A 20734-nucleotide genomic window follows, 5' to 3' on the forward strand; every position below is an offset into this window, starting at 1 on the left:
CTTTTTATAAGCGGTTAGCGCCGACATATGGCGTAATATCATTTTACCAATCGTCGGAAGTGCACACGCTGCACCGATGCACATTTTCCGCATCACGTCAATTATATATTGAACGCAGTCTGGACGCGCGGAAAGTGCATTTCGAGCACATGCATACACGAATATCATAGTAACCGGTAAAAATTTCGATATTTTAAAATCGCAGCACGCCTTTCGGCGCCAGTATGACACTTGGGACGACGCCCCTTGCATTGCATTGGCGCGAAATGCCAATTGAAAAATGTAGCGGCTTTCGATGTCTGCGCCAAAGCGACAAAGGAGATCGTGATGAGCCTGGAAACGTGGCTCGACCAGCTGCAGCTCCTTTGATAAATGTCCTCATGCCGAAGCCAGTGGGCAAGGATACGGAGACAGGATCGTGATCCACTTCAGACTGCACGCTCAACTCAACTCGCATATATCATCGATATTCCTATCAAACACGGTAGTTAATATTTTCTCGATTATATACGATATGATACGATATGATGTTGAAAATATGATTAGATAAAAAATATATTGAGAAAAAAATCAAAAATAAGACTTTGGGCTCGTCCGGGATTTGAACCCGGGACCTCTCGCACCCTAAGCGAAAATCATACCCCTAGACCAACGAGCCGGTTGTTCGATGTGTCTTAGATTTGAATGTCATATTACTCGCTCGTATCGTATGTGTGTCAATGGTGAAAGTGAAGTATGTATGTAGGTATGTAGGAAATTCGCGTTGTGTGTGTTGAAATATTTCAAGGTTAATGTTGAATCAAAGAAAAAATATTTAAAGTAAACATCGATAGATGACACTGATTCGTCAAAATATTTTTTTTGTTTTGATTCAATTATTTTGTCGATGTGTGCGGAATGGTGTGATAATTTGAGATAAGGATTTATTATAATTGTGCATTAGATTTTGAATTATTATTTGATGTAAATGTTCTGTTTACCAATCTGGATTTTTCAACTACATTGTCAGGGGTTTTTAACTTACATATATGCAGTTATTACATATATGTAGATATAACTAATACTATGTATATATTACATATAACTTATATGCAGTGGTGTAGTGTCAAATAAAAAAGAACCAGGTCGGTGTTTAATTTTTATGACCCCCCCCCGCTTTTTTTCTTACTAAAAAAAAGTTGTATCCTAATATTGGTAGTTGAAATATTTATAAAAAAACTCAAATAACAATTAAAAAATATTCTTACTTGTTGAAATTATGATGTATTTTTTTATATTTTATAAAAACTTTCATAATGCACTCTCTTCAACATCTTTGATTTTGCAAAACCCGTGTTTGTGTGTTAACAGCAACATTTGCTTTTAGCAATGCTAAAACCATGTACATTTGTGTACATACACATGTCAAAAAACTATCAAATTTGAACGTGTGAATTTAGAGATGACCATTCATTTAAGCTAAGTTCCTTCATTTTATCTATCCTCAAGTGCGTATGGTCAATAGTTCAAAGCATGTTTTCTTACGAAGTATTGGGTAGTTTTGGATAAAAAAAATCCAATAAAGTTCATTAAACGTCTTTTAAGTTTTGAATGTGCTCAGATTACTATTCGATTGTGGTCATCGAGTGTTAGAACGAGAGTCTGCTCACAATATTTGGAATATAAAATTTTATATGAAATTTTAGTCAAAATATTTTTTAATTGTACTCGAAAATTTTTATAAAATGTTTATATCAATCAAAGTGCCAGGGCGGCGACCTGGTTCAAAAAGATGTACCAGGTCAGAGACCTGGTCCAACCTGGCCCGACTACACCACTGATTATATGTTTTTAAAGTCCGTATACTACGTATAAAAACTTTTTTTCATTTTCACTATCCTGAATCTGTAGTCTGTTTTTACATTTTTTAGTGTAATAGGAGAGTCACAGATAGGGACCCCAATAATAGAATATCCAATATCGAATATTAGCTTTATATTACAAATACTGGCTTTGCTCGGTATTTGTAAAATAAACCGTTTAAAAATTGCCAATCTCATAGCAAACAATTTATTTGAATAGTTTTGTTTTATTCAAATTTATTTGAATATTAATTTGCTTTTGTTTTATTAAATTTAACGTCACAGATTCTACGAACCAACGATAGTTACACACATGCAAAGTCTCTTTCGAAATTATATATTAGATTATACCAGAATCTGGCGGCCCCCCAGTCCTTCGCCTTCGGCGCCCCCCCCCCGGGCCTTTGCCCCCGGTGCCCCCTGGGTGTTCGCCCCCGACGTGCCCCGGGAATTTGCTGTGTCAAACTTAGTTAAAATTAATTAGTTTCCGCTCCGGTAAATAAAAAGCACGATGTTTTGTTGCTCAGTGAATAATCAGAGCCGTTTTAAATGGCAGTGAAGTCAATAAAAAATATAACCTATTAGTGAAGTAAAAATATATACATATAAGAGATAATGAGAGCCTATGATGCAAATTTTATAAGATATACTGTGAAAAGATAAAGTTATAGACGTTTAAACAATTAAAATCTGACAAAATGAGTGGGCGGCGGAAAGTCAACCAGGCTACCAACTACAGGCAAAGGGTTAGCTGTCACCGTCTCCAAAATTTTTGGATTCTAAAATGTGTTTATTACGATTATATTTCACCATCGAACTATCAGAATCGATTTAAATTTCCATCGTTGACCAAACCGCGCAAAATGGCGAAGTTTCAAAACGAAACATAGAAAAAGTCTAGTTAGTAATAGTAAAAAACGCTCAACATGAGACCTCCCCCCCCCCCCCAAAGAATACAGTCTTAGAGATTTTTCACCGGAGAAAGAGACTAATGAGTAAAGAGCGGACCAACTTTGCGTAGTTCATTGTTCATTGTTCACCGTGCTTTGTTCATTTTTATTATGAACCTTTTTTTATGCTCTTTTTTTCCTCGAAAATAGACCCAAAACGCCCTGTTTCCTGGAAAAAGCACGCTTCCGGTCCTACCCCTTCTAATGAGTAAAGAGTGGACCAAGTTTGCGCCGTTCTTTGTTTATTGTTCGCCGGGCCTTATTCATTTTTATGATGAACCTTTTTTTTTGCACTCTAGCTTTGTAGTTTGCTCCTGGAAAATAGACCCAAAACGCCCTGTTTCCTGGAAAAAGCACCTCTACTAATGAGTATGTATGTATATGGAAATGGTCGATAGCTTTCTATTGATTTGATAAGGGATCGGTGAACTAAAAAAAGTTAAGGACCACAGTTGGATAACTTGCTCCCATTATCGATTATTGAAATTTAAGAATTTATTAGGTCACATTTCAGCGTATCTATACCGTTATGATGTGATACATATAATAGACATGTATTTAGTTCGATCGATCCAAGTAGTTGTCGATACGAGACGTCACTCTGGCGAGGTATTAAAATTCTATCGTCAATTTGTAGGATTAGAGTCGTCGAGCTGTCGATACCGAAACGATATATTTTATCTGGATCGGATTGTGATCCGATACGTCCATTTTGTACCTGTTATGTTAATGAGCACACCACTGGAATGCCCAAACAAGACATCCAACACGGCTTATTTTAATTATTGTACATATATTGCGTATTAGATGGACCGAAAATGAAAATTCGAGCAGCCAGTCGGGAGAGTGTTAACGAGCTCGCTACAAACGTTTCAGTTTGCAAATCAATCGCGAACCGGTTCGACAAATTACAACCGGGACACTTAACGAAATGCAACAATCTGTTTTTTTTCCGCGTCGTCGTTTATTTTCTCCCGCAACGTGTGAGCCCTCGAAAAAATAAATTTAAACGGTTTAAGCCAAAACGCAAAAATGCAATTAAAATAACTACGCCGTATAGTAGGGATGCCCACTGAATTTATTTTTATTTTATTTGCCGGGTCGCGAATACGCCTCTGCATCGTGCAAATCGATGAATGGAGGCTTTTGCAAGATCGATTATAATCAACCTCGACAGTCCGATTTGTAGGCTTCCGTGTGAAGTTTATCCCTGACCAGTTTCGAACCGAGACACCGAAGAATGGGAAGGCTTGCGAGCCGAATGTGTGTTAAACATTATTACATTTTTAATGGTATTGGTTTTTCTTCGCCTCATCCCTCGGACCATCGATCGTTTGATGTTTGGAAACCATCCATTAAACCGTTAAACATTAGTTACTAGTGAAGTTTCATTCTTAGGTTAGGGCTTCATGGTATAAATATATGAATAAAATAAAATAAAAATTTATACTACTACAACGCAGATCGGCAACTGCACGTAAGCAGCAGCACAAACAATATTATTTAGTACATTGTGTATTTGATTTTGATTTTAAATGCTTTTATTATTACTATATTATGTTCGCAATGCATCTTATATCTATTTTAAAATAGTTACTGATAATTTTTTATTTCACTTTTTTTTTTGTTAGTAATTTAGTGTTATATTATTTTAATGTTGTACCGCACAATAGGAAAAATAGCTCAAAAGCCTATTTACAATTCTTATAAATGTTCAAAATACATTTTATACATAATATTAACTGTACATTGCACATATATGGAAACATTAATATGTTCCGTAATATGTACAAATACCGAGCGAAGCCGGGTAAAACCACTAGTAAATAATATAATTCAAATAAGAATAAACCTTTAACTAAAACGGTAGTTGCTACCAGGTTAGATGGAATCTAATATATAATTTCGAAAGAGACTTTGTATATATTTATATTTATATGTAACTGTCGTTGGAAACTTTGTTAACAGGTAAGTTTCTATGACGATATATTTTCTTTTTGATTCAAATAAATTCACCCCCGGCCCCGGGGGGCACCGAAGGCTCCGGGGGCGAAGGCGCCGGTTTCTGGTATACATATAATTTCGAAAGAGACTTAGTATATATGTTTGTTTTTTCGTGACAGTTAATTTAATAAAAAAACAAATGAATATTCAAATAAATTTATTTAAAATAAAGCTGTTCAAATAAATTTAATAAAAGGTTTACTATAAGGTTAGTCATATTTATTACAAATACCGAGTGAAGCCGGGTAAAACCACTAGTATAATATATTCCTAACTAGTCAAAATATATAGCAAATGGAATATACACTTCAACTGTAACATATACATATACATGTGTGTGTATAAAAATAATTAATGCAGACGTTAGGATCGTTACTTTTCAGAGGAGGGGTGGGCTTTTATATTATACATTGAATAGCCTCTAATAATAAGTAGCTGTTTTAGTATATAATGACTATTCTAGGGCTATCTACATATATTTCTTTCAAAGGAAATTAATTTAGCAGTAGACTCTGTGTATACCCCTGCTACATATGTATTGCACACCGGATGTGAACAAACATACAAATGTACATCTGTGGGGGCTGAGATGCGTCCTTATTATCTTCTTCCCTTGAATCGATCGAACGATTTGTGCATTTCCGACGCACAAGACCAGTTTCTGGGCTTTGATTGAAGAACAAAAAGCGCTCCTGGTTCGCAATTGATACATCCATCCAACTACAGGACAGCTGGACAGTTCAAAGGCAGATGTTCACGTCGAACAATTTTTCTAAGGCTCTTCTCGGAAACTCGTATTCGGTTCTCATTGAACGCATCAACATATATTCTTATAGTAGTTTATTCTTATCAAAAGGCGTAGAATATAAAAGTTCTGAAAATCCGTTACTGAAAACATTAACTGACTTATTTTCACCAACAAAAATTTCAAAACATAACTCATCTTAAATTGCAATAGTAATTTGGCTTGAAATATAATGTAAAATGCTATACATATTTGTATTTTGATTTTTAAATGCTTTTTATTATTACTAAATTATATTGACAATACATCTGTTTAAATAGCTACTGATCTACTGATCATTTTCTATTTTACAATTTTAATTTAATTTTGTTAGTAATCATAGTATTATATTATTCTAATGTTAATGCACAGCATAATAGGAAAAAGAGCTCAAAAACCTATTTAAAATTCTTATAAATGCTCATAATTCATCTAATACATAATATTAATTAAAGACCCTAAATTCGTTGACCTATAGCAGATTATGTTTAGGTAATCTGTGTTTATACCTGAAGGGTATAAACATTTTGTTGTAATCACCTTCACAAGTGTGTTAGTATGGTTATTAGTGATTTTTTCATAGAATCTACTGGTTAGTTTGTTAGTAATGTCTGTAACAAACGGCATACTATTTATGGCATGCAGTGTTTTCAAGTAAGTATACATATATGGGTGTATTATACATTATTTTTAGGGAGTGCATACATACATATATACATACATATTTATATCATTTTTTTACGTTGGCCTGATCTGATATATAATACGTCAAAATTGTTTATCAGGCATGTCGGTTTTTATTATATTAAGCTTATCAACGTCGCAAACACGCCAATATAAAATTGAACGGTACCCCATTCATAACATTTTATCAGTGATCTGTCGTAAATATTGCTAATGTGAATAATCATCCGTGGAGAATGTCAAATATCGTTAGTCAAGTTTATTGGTTTTCACACGGACTGATTTGATTTGTGTGTATGCTAGTGGAAATTAAACTTTCTATGTCATCAATAGGTTTAACATCCCGTATCCCTTAATTTACATAGCTAACTTATACTGGTAAGGGTTTAATATATGCATGTATGCAGTTTTATACGCATATAATTGAATATTATTATACTATGGAAAGAGATAAAAAGGGACGTAATTTATCACTCTTAAATTCGCTTAGTCAAGACTTATGTTAATGGGATTAACGAATGCAAAAACACGCGAAAAACGTACGAGCGAACAAAGCAAAGGGGAGGGGAAAAGATCGGGAAAATTTACACTCGCAAGGGATAGAAAAGCTTAGGCAATTTTCCTAGTCGGAAAATTGCATAAAAACCGACGATACAGCTTGAAAAGCGACGATGTAATAAATACTTTCTTAGGCGACCATTTGAACTCAACACAAATCAAATGTCAAAGTGAGCCAAGTCTTTATTTAGATATTGTGACACTTTCAAACTGAATCTGTTTTATTTATCATAATAACTTATGCTGAGATGTAATTTTATTGATTGATTTTGACTGAACTGAATCTGCATGGGTGAAAGCATTTTTTAAATAACATTATATTGATAGGTGCTTTATGTATATGTATTTGTGTTAACTTTATATGTGTAAGGATTGTCAATATTGACACGTGACATAAAAGGGTGATCGAACTTTTAACGCACAAAAGCAATGGGAAATTCTCGCGTTGTAAAAGAAAGTAGAGTCAAAGTCAAAGAACCTGTCAAAGTTTTCTTTTGAGCGTTTGTTGTTTTCATAGCCCTTCTTATTTGTTTATATTTTATTTCGAAGTGTATGTCGAAGGCGACCATATCTGTTTAAAAACTTTTTTTCGGTCTATTTTTCTCAATAGTATTACCAATGGTTATTACAGGCGGAAAACGACCGGATAGAAAACAACAGGAAGTGAACAAACGAAAGTGGTGGGAAAACGAATAAAAATACGAATTTCCACCGCGCCGGGAAAATGAAAAATTTTCTTTATTTACAACAACAACTATACAAATACTCGACAGCTTTTCCACACATTTTTCTGTAAACAAAGTAAATATAAGAATGCAAAGGATGTACCCAAGTATACATATATAAAACATACATACATACATACATACATATGTAGTATCGCATTGGAAAATGGCAATGCTTTGTATAATCTTTTTTTTATTTACATGTGTATGTACATACAATAATACATATAATACATATGTATAATATCTGGCAATATTCAACAAACGTACATATTTACATATGTCAGTGACTTTTAAAACTGGGTATGCACAAAAAATAATATACATAAGTATATAAATTTTTTTTTGAATTATAATAATGTGTCTTGAAGTGATCAGTATAATCAGTATATCATTTTTGTGATAAAAGAAATATCTAGTAAGAAAGTAACCTACTTCTCTTAATAACATTTTGTTATTCTTCAAAACTTAATATTCTGATTGATTTGTCGAACAATCGATCGAGACTACAAAATTTCAAGGCCTCGTTATTTGTTTCCGTGGACTCCGTACTGATTTTTTCTGAGGGAATCCTTTCGTGAGCCTAGTTCCTTTGCCATATTTGTACTCAAAGTATGTGCTATTTTTACAAAAAAAAGTTAAGAATGATGTTTGATAGACACAAATCAGAATACTCTTAGTGCAAATTCCATAAATGCTTGAAGATACAAGTAAATAAAAATAAAAATAAATGTCTTCAACGGAACGTCTATACATAACAATTCGCCAGTACCGCGAATTGAACAGAAATGAGATGGCCGTGCAAGCGAACGACGCGGCGGCCCATACCAAAGCAATCCTCTACCACTACCTCAGATTGAGCCGAATCCGATTTCTGGACTTCGCTAAACCGTGTAAACGATATCAATATGCACAACGATTTGAATTTATTGTAATTGAATTGTTGATACTTTTATTAAATTTAAAGTAAAAGATTTAAGGGGACTGGTCAATGATGGCACGCCACTGATATGCATTTACATATGTAGAATTGACGCATTGTGACAATATGTGTTGACCAATATTTGTTCGCCAAATAAAATAGTGCTTAAATTTTTTATCTCCAAACGTAAGTTAAAAAAAATCATGAGTATGTATATAAGTACATAATAAATGCAAAAAGCAATGAAATGAATCGACATTTTCGGATAACTTCATTTCAAATCGGTATATAAAGTTGACCACCTATGTAGGTGCTTCGATAAAAAAAATGCTTTTTATTTATTTTTTACGCGATATTTTTTTTTCAATCAATAATGTAACCGGCTCAGTCGCTAGTAATTGTCAAAACTGGTACTCGCTTTGCTCATTAGGCGATCTGAGATACATTTTAATTACACATCGCAAAAATTCGAACAGTAATAATAACCGAAGAGACGGTGAGAGCGACCTTCAATTTCAATTTGGCGCCCTGGGGCGTCGCCTTTTCGGTAGCCTGCGACGAACTTCCTGCATCCTAACACTCAATATATATTCAAATTTAATTCTATGTACATATCCATTGAAAAATTAACAAATCGCAGCCTCTTTACATATAACATACATACAATTCATATGTAGTATTCTTAGTACTTTAGTCACAATGCAATTTAATTGTACACTCTTCATTAAATAAACGTGATTCATCAACCAATACCAAATAGATCAAGTGTTTTATTGTTAAAAAAATCGTATAAATCTTGAATCAACATGTCCGGATATTGACATTGTCAATTGTTGAATTCCGAGATAAGACCTAATTTCGGAATTGAAACCACGATACCGGTCTTCTTATATGGTTCTATCAATACAAATATAGAATAATCACCTCTTCAATATTCAAATGTCAAACACTCATTTTTTTCGAGCAGCTACCATTCAAATATTTATTTAAATTTGTTTATGTCATTCTTTTATTTTTTTTATTTGAAAAATGTGGTCGCTATTCATTTTATTGGTTACCGTGAAAGTCTTAAGCAATTCAACGACTTTTCTGCGATTTTTTAATCTTGCGACGATTTCCAGTTTGTCGAAGACTTTAAAATAGGTAAGATCAGCTTAAATTATGTTTTTGCTTTAGACAACACAGACCGATTGCAATCGAGCAACTTTTCTTTATTCCCAAACCATTTTCATATATTTTATTCTTTACACTGCGGCCATTTTTTTCAATTACAGACATTTAGGGCGTATTGCATGCAGGTACATTGGCATAGGTAGGCAACGGGAACACTTTGAGGCTTAAAACCCTTCCCCAAATCTATCCTATTATTAATACCGTTTAAAAAAATCTTCTAATACCATTTTTTGAAGTGTATATAGTTTTTTTATTTGCATTTTTTTAAATATGTATGCACATATGTACATACATATATAGACTGTATACAGTTTTTAATTGTTTAGTACCACCAAATTTGGCGAACCATCTCGTCACTTACATATATCATAGATACATAGTTTCTTGAAGGCGTTCAAGCGACCTTCACATAAAATTTTCTGAAAAGTTTATTATTTCCAACTATTACGAAAAGCAGTTGAAGTAGAATCAGTTGAAGTCGTATAATTATTTTTAATTTAAATGAAAGTTTGTTGTTTTGTTTTTTTCATTACTGATTTCTGATCGATATTTTATGGAATGGCTAATTCGTGAAGATCAATACTTTAATTGTACTAACAAGCCCCCTTTAATATAGGATAAATCCATAGTTTTCAACACATGACCACCAAATTTAGTATGGTTACGCTCTCTTATTTATATATATATATATATATATATATATATATATATGTAATATATAAAATTTCATTTTTACCATAGACACCATGACAGGTTGTTTCAAATCGACACTATGGCAACATGTGACTATGTATGTATATATGTACATATATGTAGGTCAGAAGACAATAATGGGTAGGCATGAGTTATCCTATTTATCCGTTTAAAAATCATGCCCGAATGATGCCGGGTACTTTGGCTAGTATTCTATTTTTTTTAATCTATATAAGTTTTATTTTTTTTTGCGAAGGGACTAAGGGCGAAATCACACAGTGGTGAATGTGGCACGTGGTGATCGATAACGAATATGGGATACACCGTTATCGATCACTGTCAAGCAAGGATACAATTTTACCGAAAATGGTCCAAAGGATCGTTTTGGTATATGTACATAGATCACTATCAAGCTCGGATAAATACTACTATACAATTTCAACAACATAGGTCGAAAGTGTCGTTTTGAAAGGACGTGTTCCATGCATGCGTGCCATGAACGTCACATTTTTTCTATATGTTAAAAAACCACGTTCCACATTCACCGCTGTGTGATTTCGCCATCAGTCTAAACGGGATGTGAAACGAAACGCTTGAGTTGTAATGGCGACGCCTATCGGTTGTTTCGGAAAGTTCGACAACTTTAGCTTAGCCTCTGACTCATAATCATTGGATCAGCAGATAATAAAATAGACGTAAGACTTATTGTGGACATATATATGAACAGTAAAATGCATTTCATAATCAAATCATAAATGTATAGGTAGAAAAATATACTGTACGCTTTTATTTATACTGAATAGTTCAGGTTTTTCTTTTCAAGGTAATTTATGTATAATACACATAAATTACCTTGAAAGGAAAAACCTGAATTATTCCAGCATCTACAACTTAAAATTCGATACAAATTAAAATATGGACATACAATATCTGTGTACCAAGTCATCGATATATACAAAAAAACATTGTTGTATCTAATATATAGTTTTGAAAGTGACTTTGTATGTACATATATATGTAACTGTCGTTGGGAACATTGTAAACAGGTAAGCTTCTATGAGGATATATTTTCTTTTCGATTCAGATAAATTCGCCACCGGCCCCGGGGGGCACCGAAGGCGCCGGATTCTAGTATACATATAATTTAGAAAGAGACTTAGTATATATGTTTGTTTGTTCGTTACAGTCAATTTAATAAAAAAAACAAATGAATATTCAAATAAATTTATATAAAATAAAGCTATTCAAATAAATTTTGTAAAAGGTTTACTATAAGATTAGTCATGTTTAAACGGTTTATATTACAAATACTGAGTGAAGTCGGGCAAAACCACTAGTATACAAATATATTCCTAACTAGTCAAAATATATAGCAAATGGAATATACACTTCAACTGTAACATATATGTACATATACATGTGTGTGTATAAAAATAATTAATGCAGACGTTAGGATCGTTACTTTTCAGAGGAGGGGTGGGCTTTTATATTATACATTGAATAGCCTCTAATAATAATAAGTGGCTGTTTTAGTATATAATGACTATTCTAGGGTTATCTAAATATATTTCTTTCAAAGGAAATCAATTTAGCAGTAGACTCCGAGCGAAGCCGGGTAAAACCAATAGTATACAATATACAAACTCCTGTTTAAGTAAACGAAAAGTTGATAAAACCGTCTACATATGTATGTAATACATACATAAACAGAAATATGCATATACATATCGTTTTTTTTAATTTCCATACAGTTTTCACACGTGCGGGAAAACGGTCAGGATCGTGAAAATAAGACAGGCTCGTTATAAGGAAGCAGATAATTCTAGTTATAACGAACAGCTGAGCGGAAGCTGAGAGTTGAGGTTGAAGTCAGTCGTCGAAGTCAGTCGGCTGCCGCTCTCGGCACGTGCGCGACGTGTTTAGCCAGGGTATTCACACGTACCGACACACCGACACGCACGCACACACATACATTTATACGGCGCGCTTTTCCAACCACCACGTGCCGCGAAAATTCGCGGAAAATTCACCGCACAATTTCCACCCCATGGTCGTCCATTGAAACAATATGTCAACCGCACCGGCTCTAGTGTGATGAGGAAAACTCCGAGTGAAAATTGTGAAAATATTCGATATCGCCGCCGCGTGTCGTTTTCATTCATTGCGTTTGTGACACGATCCAATTAGCGTTCGTTTATTATGAAGATTCGCACTTTTTCCTAGGTTTGCCCAAAGCATTGAACGCACGTATAATGTTTGTATTCTAATTATCGACGTTTCACGACGCACATACCCACCTTATATGCATAATAATAATCGTTCAAAATCGTTCCATTGTTTTCAATTTTCCACATCATTTGCTTTTATATGTCGTACCATACAACTTTGACGAGTAACATCAATGCAAAATGTCCGCATGCTTGTGCACGTTACTTTTGCCTATTCGTACATACATACATACATACGTATGTATGTACATATATACTGAAACCCATTCGTCCTTTTTCCATAAATGTATTTCAATTTTTATGACAGCCGTTCTTTTATGATACACGGCGTCCAATCAATTCGAACTCCGCTACTTTTCCGAACTATTGATTCTTACTTACATTATAATATATGTAATATATTCAAAACAACGTGTCTCTTGTTTATGAGTCGGCTCATGTTAAAAATGGTATCGAGTATTTTGCAGTTTGAGTTATTACACCATTTACGAAACCCACGATAGAATGAGCCACTTGTGCAAGTCGATTTTGACTTTTTATTTAGTATGTATGTATATGCGTTAACCCTTCAACGTCGTTTTTGTTGCACGGATCGATGCATGTATGTATGTATTTGTGGCGATGATGAGCTTTTATTATTGTCGATGGTACACAATCGACAATTGAATTTTCGCTAATGAAAATTTATGATACGCACTAGATTGGGCGATCCGATCCGTTCGGCCACTTCCTAGTTTCAAGTCATTGGCTCAGAGCATTTCCGGTTCAATTCACCCACCCACCCACACTTTAAAAAATTCATAATGCCGCATGATCATGATCATGATCACAGAATGCACGTATGTACATATGTATGTACGTATATTACGGAACATGATATTCACCATACCAAAAATTTTAAAGCGATAAATAAATCTTTATATGTATGCAGAGAAATATGAATCATCATAACGAATTTGATCACCGGCATTTTATTATTTAAATATTTGGTATTTTTTTTTTTTTTGCATATTTTGTACCTGTATGTACAAACAATACTACATGCATATACGGGAAGTCATCTTCTATCAAAAAATAAATCGATTAAAACATCAATGCGTATGACAAAATCGCGTTTTAACGCACGGTTAAACGACAGCTATGCGCGCTTCAATTCGCATAAATTATTTTTTTACCATCGCTATACATAATCAATTTTTTCCTCATCATACGAACGGCATAACTCGAGTACGTATTAAAAGTACACTGTTATGTAGATATGTACATATACATACATATTTTGTCCGTAGATAAAGTCATCTATCTATTATATGGCGGATATTTGGTACCTTTATGTATGCATGTATGTATGTACATATGTACTCGAGCAAAGCAAGGAACTAATTCGGTGTGCCCGTGTGTAAGTTTTCTGGTAATAAATTGTTCGATAACAGCATTGGGGGCTTTTTGTCTGTGAACGAATTAATGTCGATTGTGTAACTTGATTTGAGCGATTGATTATTGTTATATAGAGCGGCTTTGATTTTTGTTCGCAGCAAAACCAACGAACGGGATGGTAACACCGCAATGGTCTCCGCTTTCAAAGGGTGAGTTATCTATTATGAATATTACAATGTACATGTGTCTGCATGGTGGTACAAATTATTTTCGACGCTTATTTTAACCGTGGAGAGGCTTCTCACGTAACACTTCGTTCGGGGATATTCGAAGCCACGGTATTTTTCCAATTCGATTCGTTTCTGTGCACAGCGTTTTGTTATCTACTCTGGGTATGTTGTACATATGTATGGTAGGAACGCACTCGTGGGTTTTTGTTCGCTTCTGTCGTAAAACTCGGAATCGGCTGTGTGCGTTTTGTAAAGAAAGTTTTATAGGTCGCTGAACTAAACGGAAATAATTGATTTTAATTGTCCGTTGCGCAATTGCAAAAGGCTATTTTATTGCATTTCATCGCCGTGAAAAATGCCAGAATCCACGCGCAATACGCATCATCAACGCCTTGTACTATTTTCGTTTTGATGATTTGATTCGAGCCTTATGTGCTATTTTTGCTTTGCTTCAACGCAAGAATGCGTCCTAATATTAGATTTTTACATGCCTATAGTTACATAAATTGTGTCCTATAATAAAGCGTTTTCGTATTATAAATAATTCAATGAATGAAATTCGATCAACAATTGTGTGCTTTAAACATTTGATGACTAGCATTTTTTATGTTTATATTTTTCCCATGATGCCATTACGAGTTGCCCCTGAGCGACACCATGGTATTGAAATGGTACATATGAGACGTTATATTTGAAAGTGGCGGCAGTCTAATTTTCAGTTCCAAAAGCACTGTTTCTGTTTGACTTAATTCACAAATTATTATCACTTCTTTTAATTTGATATTTTCAGAATCTTGGAAAAGCAGAATAAACGTATTGCAGGCCACCAGTATTTTTAAATATTATAAAACGCACAGCATTATAATTGAATGTTTTGCAAGATATTTCTCGAAATGAAGAAAAGTGGACTTATGCTACTTTCAATTATAACGGCTCATATATAAATATTTATAGATTATAATTATAATTTTTGAAATCATATTCAAATATTGGTGACATAGTGACATAGTATTTTGCGAAATTGATTAGGAATTGTTTTAACAATGAGATCAGCTAAATTGGCAAACTCTGATAGGAGACGATCAACTTGGAGTCACAAATATCCAAATCTGATAAGCCATACTTCTGAATAAATTATTTTCAATCAAAATCAACCCAGGGTTTGAATCCGGGAATCTCTCGGTGATTAGCACTAACCACCGAGCTATTCATACTGCTGGCTATATAAAAGTATATATTTTTATTACAATTATCATGGTTTTTTATCTTTTTTATTAATCTTGACTTATTTTATTAATTTGTAATGATTCTGATTACATATGTTCTAATATATGTACCTATACATATCGAAACTGTGAAAGTGCGAAACGAAATATTGTTGGATTATTCGCATGTTATTAATAAATTTTAAGCGCTTCAATCAACAGAGGTTTCAGAAATTTCAGTGCTTTTCCTGCGTCACCTCTACACTTAATATTATATAAAATGTGTACAAAAGTAAAGCTTTTGAACCGGTATAGGCAAGTATTCGCAAAATAGACAGTGTCGGTTTGCTAGATTATTGTTTATGTGAGTAATTATCTCTGTGCAAAATGAGATATCAATGAAACAAAGATATTATGTATCGGCCACGTCACGACCGTTTTTTTTTTTTAATTGTGATGTTGGTTAAGTTACGCGCGCAGTTCACGATATAAAATTTATACTTGTTGGACACGTCAATTTTATAAATAATGTTTGCTTATAATTCATAATTTTCAAATATTTACACAGCGATATCAAAAAGATTTTTAATATTGAGAAATATTAATTTATCGTGTGTCGTAAACCATAATATGTCGATGTGTGTGTGTAAAATATATATTCAACGAAACCGTAATCTGTCCGTGGCACGAGTCACTTTTCGCTATGAGCGAAAATTGCTATTAAATTTATGATCGCATTGTATCAGTTATAATTAGAATAACAACGAAAATTTATTATTAGCGATAAAACAACACTCCACAGGGTTAAAATATGAACGTTTGTAATAAAGCAATACGTTGATAAATTATTCGTAATTATTTTCGTACACACATCATCTTGACATCGCGCCTGAGATTTATTGTATTGTTATTATTTCCACAACGGTAGGTACGTGCCTAGTATTATATTATTTCGATTAAAACAATTTTAATTATTTTCAATTAAATGTTATTTACGTATATGGTGTTCGCGTATTGTATCGTCGATTTAATTTGGTATAACAGCGGTTTAACACTCGTCATTTTTAATGTTAACAATTATCGCATAAGTGATTTTTTTCAAATGGCAAAAAAAAGCATTTCGTAGCAAATTACTGTAATTATTTACACGTACGTAAATATTATGCGGCTGCTGTATTAATTCGCAATTAAAATTCAAAACCGACACTTTTGGGGAGTCATGATTTATTAAGTGCCAAATTATTGAATAGTATTATACGCTTAATGGATTCATAGGACTGGTTTTCGCCATCCGTTTTTCGAATTTATAAAACTAATATTTGATCATTTGCGTAATTAAAATTTTGCAAAATTAAAATAGGTATTATTTACTTGAGTTTTAAATCTTTAAAAATTTCAACCGTTTAATGTACTTGATTACTTTTTTATATAATTTGTGATAAAACTTGAAATATTTTAAGTGCGCATATGTGCTGTAGCGATAAATGAAATCTTTGAAGATTTTGCTCGATTTAAACTGAATTTTGTTTATTTATTGTAGACGTACTGAAATAAAATTTCTTCGTTGTTAAATTCAGTTTGTTTATCTTCCAAAAATTCTCATCCATGCAGATAATTTGTTAATATTTGTAATTAACATTTTGTGTGTACATATACGAATATTTGTATATCATTAATATTTGTCTATTTGATTTTTCAGTGTAAACATATAAATTTTTTTTTTGTAATAAAGTGTAATATTTTTGTAAAACTTCGAAAACGTTCATTCGTATAATTTACCAGTTCTTTATGCCAAAATATAATATTTTAATATTCGAGAATGGCGCACTTATCTTCATTTTTCATAAGCTGCACGAGAAATGTGTGTAATCGACGTATAGCACTTATCCAATCAAACGTAATTTATTGGGGTTTAAAAGCTCTCATCGCATTGTTCCGGTCGATTTTCCGGACACATTTTCATTATTCGTTCGATCGCAATTTGGGCGGCTTTTTTTAAGGGTCAAATTTGCGCGTTCGCTCTTTATTGCCAGATGAAGTAACGATAACGGTAATTACACTCTCTCAGACACCTTCGAACGGTAATGAGAGCCTCTTTAGCAGCGCCGCGAGCCACGATTTGGGAACCCCTGATAGCGCAACGAGACGCCCCCCTTCGACTCGTTTATTATGCTGATATGTTGATGTCTTCATCGTGTTTTATATTGAGTAAAATGGACTGTAATATATTATAAATAGTCATATAATATCTTTTTTTTTATTTTGACTTAAAATTATTAAAATTATGAAGTTTAATTAAATTTTTTCATACGCATGACGTTTCTATAAATAACATATCTTATTGAATTTGAAGTAAATTCCTTCAAGACTATGTACATATGCATGTACATTGTACATGTAGATATTTCGATACAATTTTACCGTGAAATTGATTAATTGTAACAGTATGGAATTTTTATTGTAATTAATGTAATACATTAAATAATTCATACATACATCCGTGCCGGTTACATATGAAGAGTATCTGAATAATGCCTGATCGATGAAAGGTTACATATTTTTTAGAAGAAAAAGTTCGAAGTTACATACATATGTATGTATGTAGGTACTTAGTCATAAATTATTAGAAATTGTTTTTGTTATTATTCCACTTTCATAATAACTGGCACATACCCGTATAAGTATGTAGGTACAAATTTAGAACTAATTAATAGTTTCGACACAATGTCTTAAAATATACAAAAATAAAAATATATTTCCATATATGAACTCTTGTACTTATGTATGTACATATGTATAGGTACATATAAAATATAGAAAAAAACTGTTGTAAATATAATAATGTTAATTACTACAAGGCTCTTAATAAGGTTTACTTAATCGGTCTGACAATATTCCTAAAACTCTTCCAATCGCTTTGAAACTTTGCCATTTTGCGAGGTTTAGCCCCAGATTGAGATTTCAATTGTTTTCGCTTACTCGATAGTAAAATATAATCGCAATAAACATGTTTAAAAATTCTAAAAAACTCGAAACGATGACAGTTCTCGACTATGTACGTGTGATTGCCCATGCATGTTTGAAATTCCGCCCCCTACTCTTTTTTATTTTAATTGTTTAAACGCCTATGACTTTATCTTTTTCACATTATAATCCTATAAAATTTGCATTATATGCTCTCATATATATTTTTACTTCACTAATAGTTCAAACATTTTCTTTGCAACAAACTCAATTCCGACTTTTCTTATGAATGATGCGTATTACATACATACTTATGTATATGACATATTATACAGGAACGGTGTTTTTGATGTTTTCAATTCACCGTATTGTGCCAAATAATTCTATTCGTATACGAATCTTAGTCCATCTGCGCTTGATAATGAGTTAGTACACCATTTGCACATTTCATCATGTTAATTTCCGATTTGCATCTCTCCAAAGAGCCTTATTTAAAGCGGTCGCTACCGCATAATGCATAATTAAACGGCTGAAATGCTGAGCACATCAAACGCGCACTTACATACATACATATAAATATATACATTATATGTACATACGTACTTGGCTATTCCCGGCAAATATTCTCAAATATTTAGAAGAAGCGCTTGTACATATATTATTTTTATTACAAATATTATATTATAGTGGGCAACGTGTCGGAAACAATGCGTCAGTCGGTGAACACATTGTCAAGTCGCAGTGCAAACAAAAGTCGAAGGATGTGTGTGTCTGTTTGAACGGTGACTTTTACCCACAATAGGACACACTACAAATATTTGAACCAAGAGACCACATCGTACAGGTCATCATCATCATCATCATCATTGGACTGCACCGTTAACAATGTGTAAAACTGACCGTTCCGTTTGTCCGTCTGTCGTCGTTTACACTTTTTTCACAAATCATAAATGTCGGTATTTCCATTGTCCACTTGTTAATTTGCCTCAATATTTAAATCATATCGATATGATATTTACATACTTTGGGGATCCCTTACTTTCGCTTTGAAGGGCCACTCTGTGTGCTTATTGGTTTTATCATAGAAAGGGTTTTAAGGTCGAATTTGTTTCCAATTTTTAAATTACTGCGCTTAAATACGAAATTCGGGCTGCTGAAAATATAAGCAAAAGTTATTTGTTAAAAATGTTTTCGGATCGGGTTGTTTGTGCTTTTACAACATATATGTACGTACACAAAAATAAAAATAAAAAAACTTTAATCTAAACTCATACAAGACAGCCAAAAAGCATGGTTTTTCTAAGAAATTGATAATATTGAACTATTTTCTGTTTGTATAGCATCTTCCGAACGCCGATCTTTAATCATTGTAGTATAATATAAATAAAGGGTGACCATATTTCCCTGAACTTAAAACGGGACGCTCCGCAGAAAATCCAACCTGTATAAAAACCTGTGAAAATCCTGTATAAAAAATGTATAGAAAGTCCAAAAAATTTATAATTTATAATTTTTTTTAATATCGGCGAGTAATTATATATATTTTTTTCGAAGGAATGGAATGTATGTATAACTCTTGTGTAGAAGGAAAAGAAGCAAGATACATTTTTTTCTGAAACGTAAAATTAACAAATAAAATGACTTAAAATTTTCCAAAAAGATATTCTCCGTTTTGTTTAATTGCAAAAATTACGTGCAACTGAAAATTTTAATTTCTTTTATCTTCATTTCTTCTTTGGTTACGTACTATATTTTTTAGCAGAACGTAAATTTATTTAAAAGAAGAAAATTAAACAAGCTAAAAAGTTAAATATTATATTATATTTTACTGTTATTTAAAAATAATTATGATGAAAATAACAGCACAAAGGGATTTTTTTTCAAAAAAAAATCTTCGGGTCGACAGATTAGTAGTATATAGTGGGTCTTTCGAAGACCTCGGAAAATTTAAATCTTTCTAGCTTTCTTTCAAAATAATCTGAAAATTTCATTTGACAAAGGAATTTATTGTCGTATATAAAATTCAAATTTCAGCGATTTGGCGTAGTGAAATTAGCAAACATGATTACAAATATCGTAGGCAACAAATCGCTTCATCTGTGCTTCATCGCTTCATCTTCATCTCCACCTCTACGACAGACAAATCGCATCATCTGTGAGCCCCATTTGTTTTTAATGACGTTAATTGTACGTTTTTCGCAGCTAATGTTATATTATTCTCAGCTGTATTGTAAATGTTTTCTGTCCATCAGAACGTTTTTTTCTTGATTGTTGAAACTTTTCGACTGTTTTAATAATGATTTTTCAAGCTCGTTTTTGTTTAATGTAAATGGGCTAAAAATATTGCAACAGTTCTTGCTAAGAATTTTTCAGTGAGCACCGAAAAATTCCGTTGC

General features: G+C 32.9%; 1 long non-coding RNA gene and 1 other non-coding gene across 2 annotated transcripts in view; one reads left to right on the forward strand and one right to left on the reverse strand.

Annotated features, from left to right (window-relative positions):
- LOC143911928 (uncharacterized) overlaps nt 1-20734 on the forward strand; it is a 255900-nt gene that overhangs the window by 36128 nt on the left and 199038 nt on the right. The gene's annotated exons all lie outside the window — the stretch shown is intronic.
- On the reverse strand, nt 587-658 carry TRNAP-AGG (transfer RNA proline (anticodon AGG)). The gene has a single exon. It is a non-coding gene; the product is annotated as a tRNA-Pro (tRNA).

This window comes from Arctopsyche grandis, chromosome 5 (genome assembly GCF_051622035.1).
Source record: "Arctopsyche grandis isolate Sample6627 chromosome 5, ASM5162203v2, whole genome shotgun sequence".
Taxonomy (NCBI): domain Eukaryota; kingdom Metazoa; phylum Arthropoda; class Insecta; order Trichoptera; family Hydropsychidae; genus Arctopsyche; species Arctopsyche grandis.